We start from the raw sequence: 9045 nt of genomic DNA on the forward strand, positions 1-9045 counted from the left end.
TTATTAAAAACTTGCTAAATTATTAAATATGTACTGGAATTTTGTATTCAAGAATTATTTATTGCTTATTAGATTTTTTTTCACTAAAAAACTACCCAATTTATTGCTTTAGGAAAGACATTGAAAATGCTAAATCTCCTACTAGATGTCGTCGAGACATATTATATCTTCATCTATTGGTGAAATATTTTGACTAGTCAAATATTATTGTTTTTTTTAATGAAAAGCTAATGTTTAATAGATATTTTTTATAAGGTAGAGCACCTGACCACCAATCAGAAGGCTGCGTGTTCAATTCCCGTCGGCGGCATGTACTTTTTTGGGGAAGATATTTTCGATTTATATACCTAGGTGTTTCAGGGAAATAATTATTGTTTAAATATAAATAATTAATTAGTCAAAAAATTATCCAAGTTCAAATTTACACTATAGCATTAAATAAAAAAAGCCGCAAAATACCTCGATTGGTGAATTGTGACATCGTGAACGAACACAGCTTTTTCTGTTTAGAAATTACAGGATAATGCAATTATCATTTCGCGATATCATTTCTATGATAAGCTATTGAGCTCTGAAATATTAACATAACTCTTCAAAACTGTGACATGTAATGTATTTCAAAATGTGAAAATAACAAAAGAGATTTATAACTTAGCGAAACCAGTTTGTAACAACATATATTATTCCTTTTTTGATGGTATCAATTTACATACAATATTATTTAAATGTAGATTGGTACATCCAATTTTTCAATTTCATTTTAATATAATGTATATTTGAAAATACCCCCTAAGGGCTGTTTGAAATTCTTGTCAGTTATTTTATTATTAAAATTCACCACCGTTACTCAAACCGTAAATTTGTCAAATACGATTTAATACGCATCGAAAAACCCAAATTACGAGTTCCCCTGAAAAAGCTAATTAACGTATAGACTGGTTAACCGCGTATCGTGGATACATCTAAAGGGGGCTAGACATTGACATAGAGATCACGAGATGAGAACTTCAAATGAATTGGCTACTGATAACAATAGTTTTTGATACCACACCGATATGACGAGAGTATCTTTTAACACATTTTACAAGGTTATATTAATGCAAACTAACAATCGAAACTCTGGTAAATAGTTATATGAATTTACTGAATGACTTCAGTTCACTTTACGAAGATTTTTTGTTTCATGAGATGTTTTTGAGAAATACTTTTTAAGGGAATTTTACACTTTTTTAAATGACATAAACCATTTAAAACACGTGTCTGATTTATTTAGTCATCATATTATGCACTAGTAAAAGTTAAGGTTCCGTTATGAGCGTCAAAAAAAGTAAAAAAGAGACTACTGAAGATTGTTGAAAAGGGAAACATGTAAATAGAGGGAGCGCGACGAAAATATTTACTAAAAAGTTACTTATTTAAAATAGGCTTATAATCTCTTGACATCTGAATTAAGTAGCATTTAAAGGAAATATCAGAACCAGATGTGTTTTTTACTTATTATCATGATTATATTGTTGATATATTACTTTTTTAATTACGCATCGAAATATAGATTATCTTAAAATTATCACATATTTTGAAGAACTTAAAAACAGTGTTCAAAGGGAAGTACAGTATATACGTCTGTAGTATAGTAATATGCACCTAAAAATATACCTAAAGAACTACCTTAAAACGTTTGAATTTCGAAGAAAGTTCTTTCATACTTCTTCTTCATGTAGAATCACCCCCCAAAGTTAGCGCACTTCTCTCCCAGACACCCTGTACAGGGAGGTACGCTATAGTCGGTATAATATTAGTGAATATCAATAACTAATTAACCTTGCATCTAAACCTATCCGAAAGTATACGTTACTATAGTTGCTTGAGTACCGAACACCTACCGCCAGGGTCGACACTACGACTTGCTGTGTATTGCAAACTGCAGAACGGACATGCTGTCCCAGCATCGATCGTGCCACGAGGTACTTGAAACTTAATTTCTAGGATCATATTAGGCAACTGTAATATGCATTCTCATTTTTAATTGAATTGTTTTACATTTGAATCGTTTTATTTTTGTTGGTATATGGATAAAAAAAATCAGCAATACTAAAAAATTGACTTATTAAGTTAATGTATTGCTTAATGTCGTATTGAGACCATTCTGTGGATTGACACACGTCAGTGGATTCAATTATTTTGATTGTCCAGTTAGTTATCCTCTTGTCCAATTGTCCAGTTTCAGAGCCTCCCACGGTGAAGGGTTGTCGTGCACGCCCACGTGACCGGGCCAGAGATAAGGGACATAATCCCGAAATTCCCCGCGGCACAGGCGGGAGAGGGGCGGCGCCCGTGACGACCCCCAAATTCTCGAGATTAGGGGTGCAAGTTCCGATACTTGTAAAGCTAGTCCCAGGAAGAGGGGATTCCCCGACCCGACCGGGGCAGGCGTGTCGTAACTCCCAACTTGTAACTTGTAACACAAGGCAAGGGGTGGATTATTGGAAGAATAATACATTTTTAAGGAAGGCGCTTAGGAATTAAATTGAAAATAACGACAAGAACTGATACAATATCAAGTTGAAATATGTTAAAGGTCAAATTTGCACTTATAACGGACACCGTGAAGTTGTCCGAAGCTTTGGTTCATGGAGAAGAAAGAACTACATTTATAAATCCTTTTCAAAATGTTGTTATTTTAGTAATGGTATTTTGGCGAGCTTTCTGACCGAAGGCAATGGTTTTCTGTCTAACCATGCCTTTCAGTGGATGTAACTTAAATTAATTTGTCTTCAAAAATTAGCAATATATTTAATGCGGTCAATCAGGGAAGGGATACGATAGCAAATTAAAAAAATATATATTTATGTGGTGGCTGAGAAGCTTCATGCTATTGATGATTGTTACAAATAAGTATAAAACCTTTGTGGTACCTATACGATTAAAACTGCGTATTTATTGCCAAATTAAGAAAATAAAATTTCACTATAAGTAGATATTCTTTAAAAAATGGTATCATGTTACCTCCCTTTACCTAATAAATTAGATGAACCATGCCAACCCACCACATTAAGTAGGTACATTTTTTAAATGCGTAACTTGAACTTTAACTTACAAATAATGTCTAGTAAAGAGGAGGCATATTTACTTGTGTAAATTATTTAAAATTTCAGAACAATGGAGAAGATTGAGTACTTCACTTTTATTTTCATCGCCACAGTTTCCAAAGTAAATATTTCACTTCTTGGAGGCGAAAAGCTACGAAGAAATTGAATAATTATACTTTGCATTCATTAGAGAGGAAAACTTTATTAAAGCAACAAGAATTTAAAGAAAAATTCAGAACAGATGTGGCTGTGAAAACGTCATTTCATTACTAAGATTGTGTCGAAGGAAATTTATAATAAAACCATATTATTCTGTAGGTTCCAAGCCTATATTATAATATAATTAAAAACGGGTAAAGGTTTAAGCGTGTGTTTATATCACCTTCTTTATCTTTTTATGGTGTTGGAGAAAGCTAGAGGGAAAAGTGGGCAACGAATGGAATAAAGTCGTTTTTGCAGAAAAATAACATATTCAAGGAAAGAAGAGTACGAATTCAGGTACACAATGTTCCCTCCACAACACAGGTGAACTCCTAGCGTGAAGGACAATGTACTATACCTTTGTAATAATAATTTATTTAAAAAAAAAATTGTTTAATGATATGATTTCGGATGGACGATGATGTCTTGTAGCGTCGGTTCATTGTAATCGAACCTGGAAGAAACTAAATTAGAACTATACTGAACAAGGAACAATCACCGAAACGCCTTCGATAAAAGTAGATCTCAATACATAATTTTGATTAGTTTTGCTAGCTTTTTTCAATCCGGTTCCTATTTTACTGAAAAACAAAGAAATAGCTGAAACAAGCGACGCAACGTCTTCAAGGTCACAGAATATTACAACACTTTTTTTTCTTTACTGTACCTTGCGATAGCTAACTTTCCGTGAAATAATTGCTTTCGCCTTGATCACATACTGATGTTGACTCGGTTATTATACTCTCTGGCTGGATATGAGACTTAAAGCCAAATGTACACAGTTCTTTGTTTGCCGTGGATGTGGTGACTGTGAAAGGTACTATTAAATTAGCGGTATGCTGTGGCGATTAATTTTACAGTATTTACTCTCTGGACGCCTTTGCCTCGTTGATGTGAATACTCTAGCAAAAAGTAGGTATTGGTGCTGTATGAATTGAAGAAGGTTAATGAGAAATTGTATTTACCGTTTATCTGCACTAAGGAAAATCCTATGGCCAAACTACGGTTTATGGGGTTGACAGACTTGCGCTATACTCGGTATACTATGACTTAGCTCGCCATACATACCCATTGGGAATGTATAGCGAGCGTTCTGCTGAAATAGACCAAGCCACGAGAATATAGCGCGCTTATAGCATGGTCTATAACAGGAATTATACTCGCATATTGGGGGTAAAAAAAGAGGAAACTCCACATCAGATAACAGTGTAAGTGTGTTGAATGCCCTATCATAACGGTGAATAATGAGTTTTCCTGACGAGTAAATCAATTTACAATAATCTTTTAAATAAGTAAGTCAAATTTGTAATACAATTGAAGGGTAGCATAATATAATCTGTTTGGATTGTATTCTGATATTGGGATCAAGAAAATAACATGCTATTGCTATAAAGGACCACATGTGCCCATTTTTTTTTTACCTTTGTAAAAATACGTTTCTCTTTATTTTACCCGAACTTCTAAGGCTTTTATCATAGCATTCTTCCCTGTCCGACCCATGGACCGTACTGCCTTTGTATATTATTGTATATACTGTACAGCACGCAACGGTGGATCATGGCGAACCTTCCGGGACATCGAGGACCAGATGGCTCGTAAAATAGGAACACCTGATTTATGCTCTCAGGGACATTAGAAGTAACCCTTACCAGGTGTAAAGAGTAGGTGTCTCTAGATTACCTCTCCCACCCCTTTCTTTTTAATAATATTTACACATCCTAAAGCAGCGAATGACAAATTATCTTTTTAAAAAATCCATAAAATTGCACATAATTATCGTACTGCTGATTTTTTTCTTTGAGTAAACATCGCAGTTTAAGTGTTCGAAACTTACACGACTTGATGCATAGTTCAGCAGAGCTGAGTTGTTCCGGGTTGTAATCTACAGGCTTAGCATTGCACTCATGATAGCCTACTTACAATAATGTACTTGGGTATTTTTAATGGTATAATGAAATATAGACTACGGTAGTTAGCATAATATATTTAAAATGCATACTGATGTGACTGTTAGAAATGGTAGAGCTCTTAAACATGCGTACTCGTCTTTCACGACCTGTTTTTGGCATCGTACATTCATCAATACATGTACATATGTATATTTTATTTTATTTTTATTTATGTTTATTGCAGAAACAAACAGTTCATAATTACAAAGATGACAATAGTTACAAAGTTATAAAAGTTAGTACAATAATTGGTACCAATGACATGTCGCTGACATATATACATATGAGGTATATTATAATATATATAATATGTATGTTACTTTTAATATAAATTTTTTAATTGATACAATAACTTTAAACAGTTGAAAACATTATTTGGTAATGTGGGCCTCACCGGGTGCTTTGCCCATGCTGAGGTCTCCATTTTATATTTTAATAAAAGTCAATAAAAAGTTAATATTGAAATAAAATAAAATACAATGATAAGGGCGGAAATGAAAAAAAAATCGGCGCATGTTTTGAGGTACGGTTGTATATAATGAAGTGTGAATTGTAACTGTCTTGTGTATTAAAAGAAATATGTTTTAATATTTAAGTTATAATTCTTTTTTAATTGCCGGCAACCCGGGCGTTTATTGCAATAACATAATCAAAATTACAAACATGAAAGTAACCCGCCTCACTAGAAGATTTCTGTTCTGAATTTGTTTGTAATATTGCCTTTTTTGTTCTTACATGCATTAATTTTGTATTCAAAATATTTTTTCTTTCCCTCAATTTTTGTGTCATGTTAAATATTGTTGATTGTTGCCTATTTATCGTAGGAGTTTTAATTTTTTTTGTACGCTTGTCTACCCGGTCTAATAATTTTAATATTTTTATTATTTATCTCTCTTTTAATATTTTTCTTTTAGTGTGATAATTATATTTTAACTTTTAATCTTTATTTTTAGTTTAAATTTATCTTTATTTTAATGTTGTTGTTTTTTTTTTTTTTTTTTTTAAATGTATAAATTCTTATATTATAAAATGGGGGCCTCAGCACGGGTAAAAAACCCAGTGAGGCCAACATTACTGAATTAGAATATGAAATATTGTAAAATAATGTATCAACAATAATAATGATAGTTTGTGCGTTGAAATTTGTTTTATGGTCAAAAATGTAGTTTAACAGTGTTTTCATGTATGATTGGCGTATTTCTAGGACGTCAAACATGTTGAATATTTGATCGCGTCAGTCATTCTATATATTGCCTTTAAGATGGTTTTCTATGCGATTTCCATATGACCGATAGCTGAGTTTGTTGCTCCTCGCCACACAATGATAACAAATTCTATTATAGTCTCCGACTGATGTTCATTACACTTTTGATAGGAATAAAGGTTTAAAACGAACTATTAATACCTACAGTTGATGTTCCCACGTATAAATAATTAAAAAGATAAGGTGTTTTGTCGTGTTATTTTTCAACAATACACCATTATGCAAATTTTTGGAGTTCTTTCTATGGAACTTTGTCCTCCCTGTGTCATTCATAATAAGGCAAATACGTGCATTTTGAAAGTGTAAAACCATGTCAAATGTAAACGTGGCACTGACAACAGCGTGGTAGTAGTCAGGGCCGTCACATTGTATATTCTTCGCTGGCTGCCTGCGCGAATTATTTATCCACTTTACAGCACCCTGACAGTTATGAGATCCGCCTGAAGTAGTGTGTGTGGGCGGCGCCTGGTGCTTGCTGTGCACTGGGTTTGTGTATGGACGGGGACAGTAGAAATAATTGGCGAAGTAAGGCATAAAGGAGAGAAACGGGCAACGCTCCGGTGAGTGCTTTCAGCTTTGACCCACCCCCTGCTTTTGTGTTTGGTCACTTTTTTAATACACTGGCAAAAACGTGCACAATAAGTTCAGTGTTGACCATTCCTTAGTCCAGAGTTTCAAGCGGCAATAAAGCGGAATGGGCGGGTCTATGAGAGATTTCATTATCAGAAGATACTTTACTCCGGAATTATAGATATATTTTTCAAAAAATTTAAGATTAGTTTTATGGAGATACTAGTGCAGACCAGTGAAAAATCTCGGGATAGTCATAGAAGCACTATTGCGTATAGCAGTGCGCGGTGCATTATATATATATAATGGCTGGACATTATTATATTATAAGATAAGATGAGATAAGAGGTAAGAGGTATCGGTCGGTCTTGGACCATATCTGTTTATATTATTATTATTATAAACAATTAATTTATAACAAGGGAAGCCCAGGTCAAATCAAAGCAATTAAAGACTTGTATCATTAAAAGAAGTCATTTATTGATAATAATAATATTTTTATTCCAGGGGAGGTTATGCCACACTTGTGAAAATGCAAAAATAGATGGCGCTGGTAGGTTGCGGTCACCACCGTGTTGGTGGAGGCCAGTAGCCGCATCCTGGCTCCAGTTGCCCGGTGTCTCATCAGGCCGGCAAATCAGCCGGCATTCAGCTAAGCCTGGTGCTAATGTAGAGGTATTTGTAGTCATTGTAGATTTTGTAAACATTGCTTTGCGTTAATTAAATTTGAACGTTCCTTGATAGCCGCGCTGTAAGGCAACTCGGCGCAGAAGTATGTCGTTTCTTTTATTTGTACGTGGCTAGATATTATAGGTTGGTATATCAGATCAATCGGCAAGCGGTTTGCTTGAGTCAGGGAACGTTGATTAAACATGTTCTTCCTTATATTATGTTTTACCTGTAAAAATAGAATCTTATTTAAAGCTTATAATAAGTTATTTACACTTAATCATGAGATGTGACAAAACTGAAATGCTGCCGTATTTATAACGATTCAAGGTAGCTCCTACCCTGAGTAGGAGTCTCCAGCTCAGGGTATGAGCCATTTCGGTGTTATAACAACAGATTTAAAGGTTCCATGTGTACAGTTTAGGTCGACAGGCACGTTGAGAGAACCTCACGACAGGAAAACGAATAATTCAGTTACATGTAATAATAATATTTGGATGATTTATACAGCGCCGGTTTCGTGCAAAATCACCTCAAGGGAACCGAGTTTTTCGTTTTCCTGGCGTGAGGTAATATTTTGACATTTATTTTTTATTTTTAATATTTTAGGCTAATAAGTAGGCTCCGAATGAGAATTGTATTGTCTACAGTCTACATATTGGCATATCTATGGTGAATAGTGAAGCCAGAAAATATCGATCTAGTAAGTGGTTTATGTAAGCTTAGACGAATTCGGTTCACTGTGTTTGAGACGCGGAAAGGAAACGAATATAATTATTTATTGTACATGAAAAAATATATTTGTTGATTCAAAAGCAAAATTTTGAAACACTCAATTTTAGAATTTAAATTAGTAAATTAATTTTACTTATTTTTAAGCTGCTGTTTACTGATTGTATTTGCTCTTAAAAAACATCATAATATCCGAGAATAAAATAACCTCGTAATTATTGCTTTGGTAGATCAACATACTCGATTCGCGGAACACGAGAATGTTCGCGTTTATTGGCAAATGGCGCATCGGCCTCCGTGGCGCAATTGGCAGCGCGTTCGGCTGTTAACCGAAAGGTTGGTGGTTCGAGCCCACCCGGGGGCGACTTTTTTTTCGAAATATTAATATTGCGGTATTATTATTTTTTATTATTAAATTATTTATTTCCCTGATGATCGCCAAATCATTATGTGTTTAATACAAAACGGAATTTTGTGCCCTTTTGTCACTTTATTGTGGACTATGTTAGGTACTGATTTTAATAAGAAAGAAAGAAAATTGATAACACCAATTCATATAAGACATATTAGC

At 34.0% G+C, this 9045-nt stretch overlaps 1 non-coding gene across 1 annotated transcript; it reads left to right on the forward strand.

Annotated features, from left to right (window-relative positions):
* The first annotated feature begins 8765 nt into the window (after nucleotides 1–8765).
* On the forward strand, nucleotides 8766–8838 carry TRNAN-GUU (transfer RNA asparagine (anticodon GUU)). Its single transcript has one exon. It is a non-coding gene; the product is annotated as a tRNA-Asn (tRNA).
* The last annotated feature ends 207 nt before the right edge of the window (nucleotides 8839–9045 follow it).

Source organism: Hesperophylax consimilis, chromosome 3 (assembly GCF_061612785.1).
Source record: "Hesperophylax consimilis isolate HC1 chromosome 3, BYU_Hcon_1.0, whole genome shotgun sequence".
Taxonomy (NCBI): domain Eukaryota; kingdom Metazoa; phylum Arthropoda; class Insecta; order Trichoptera; family Limnephilidae; genus Hesperophylax; species Hesperophylax consimilis.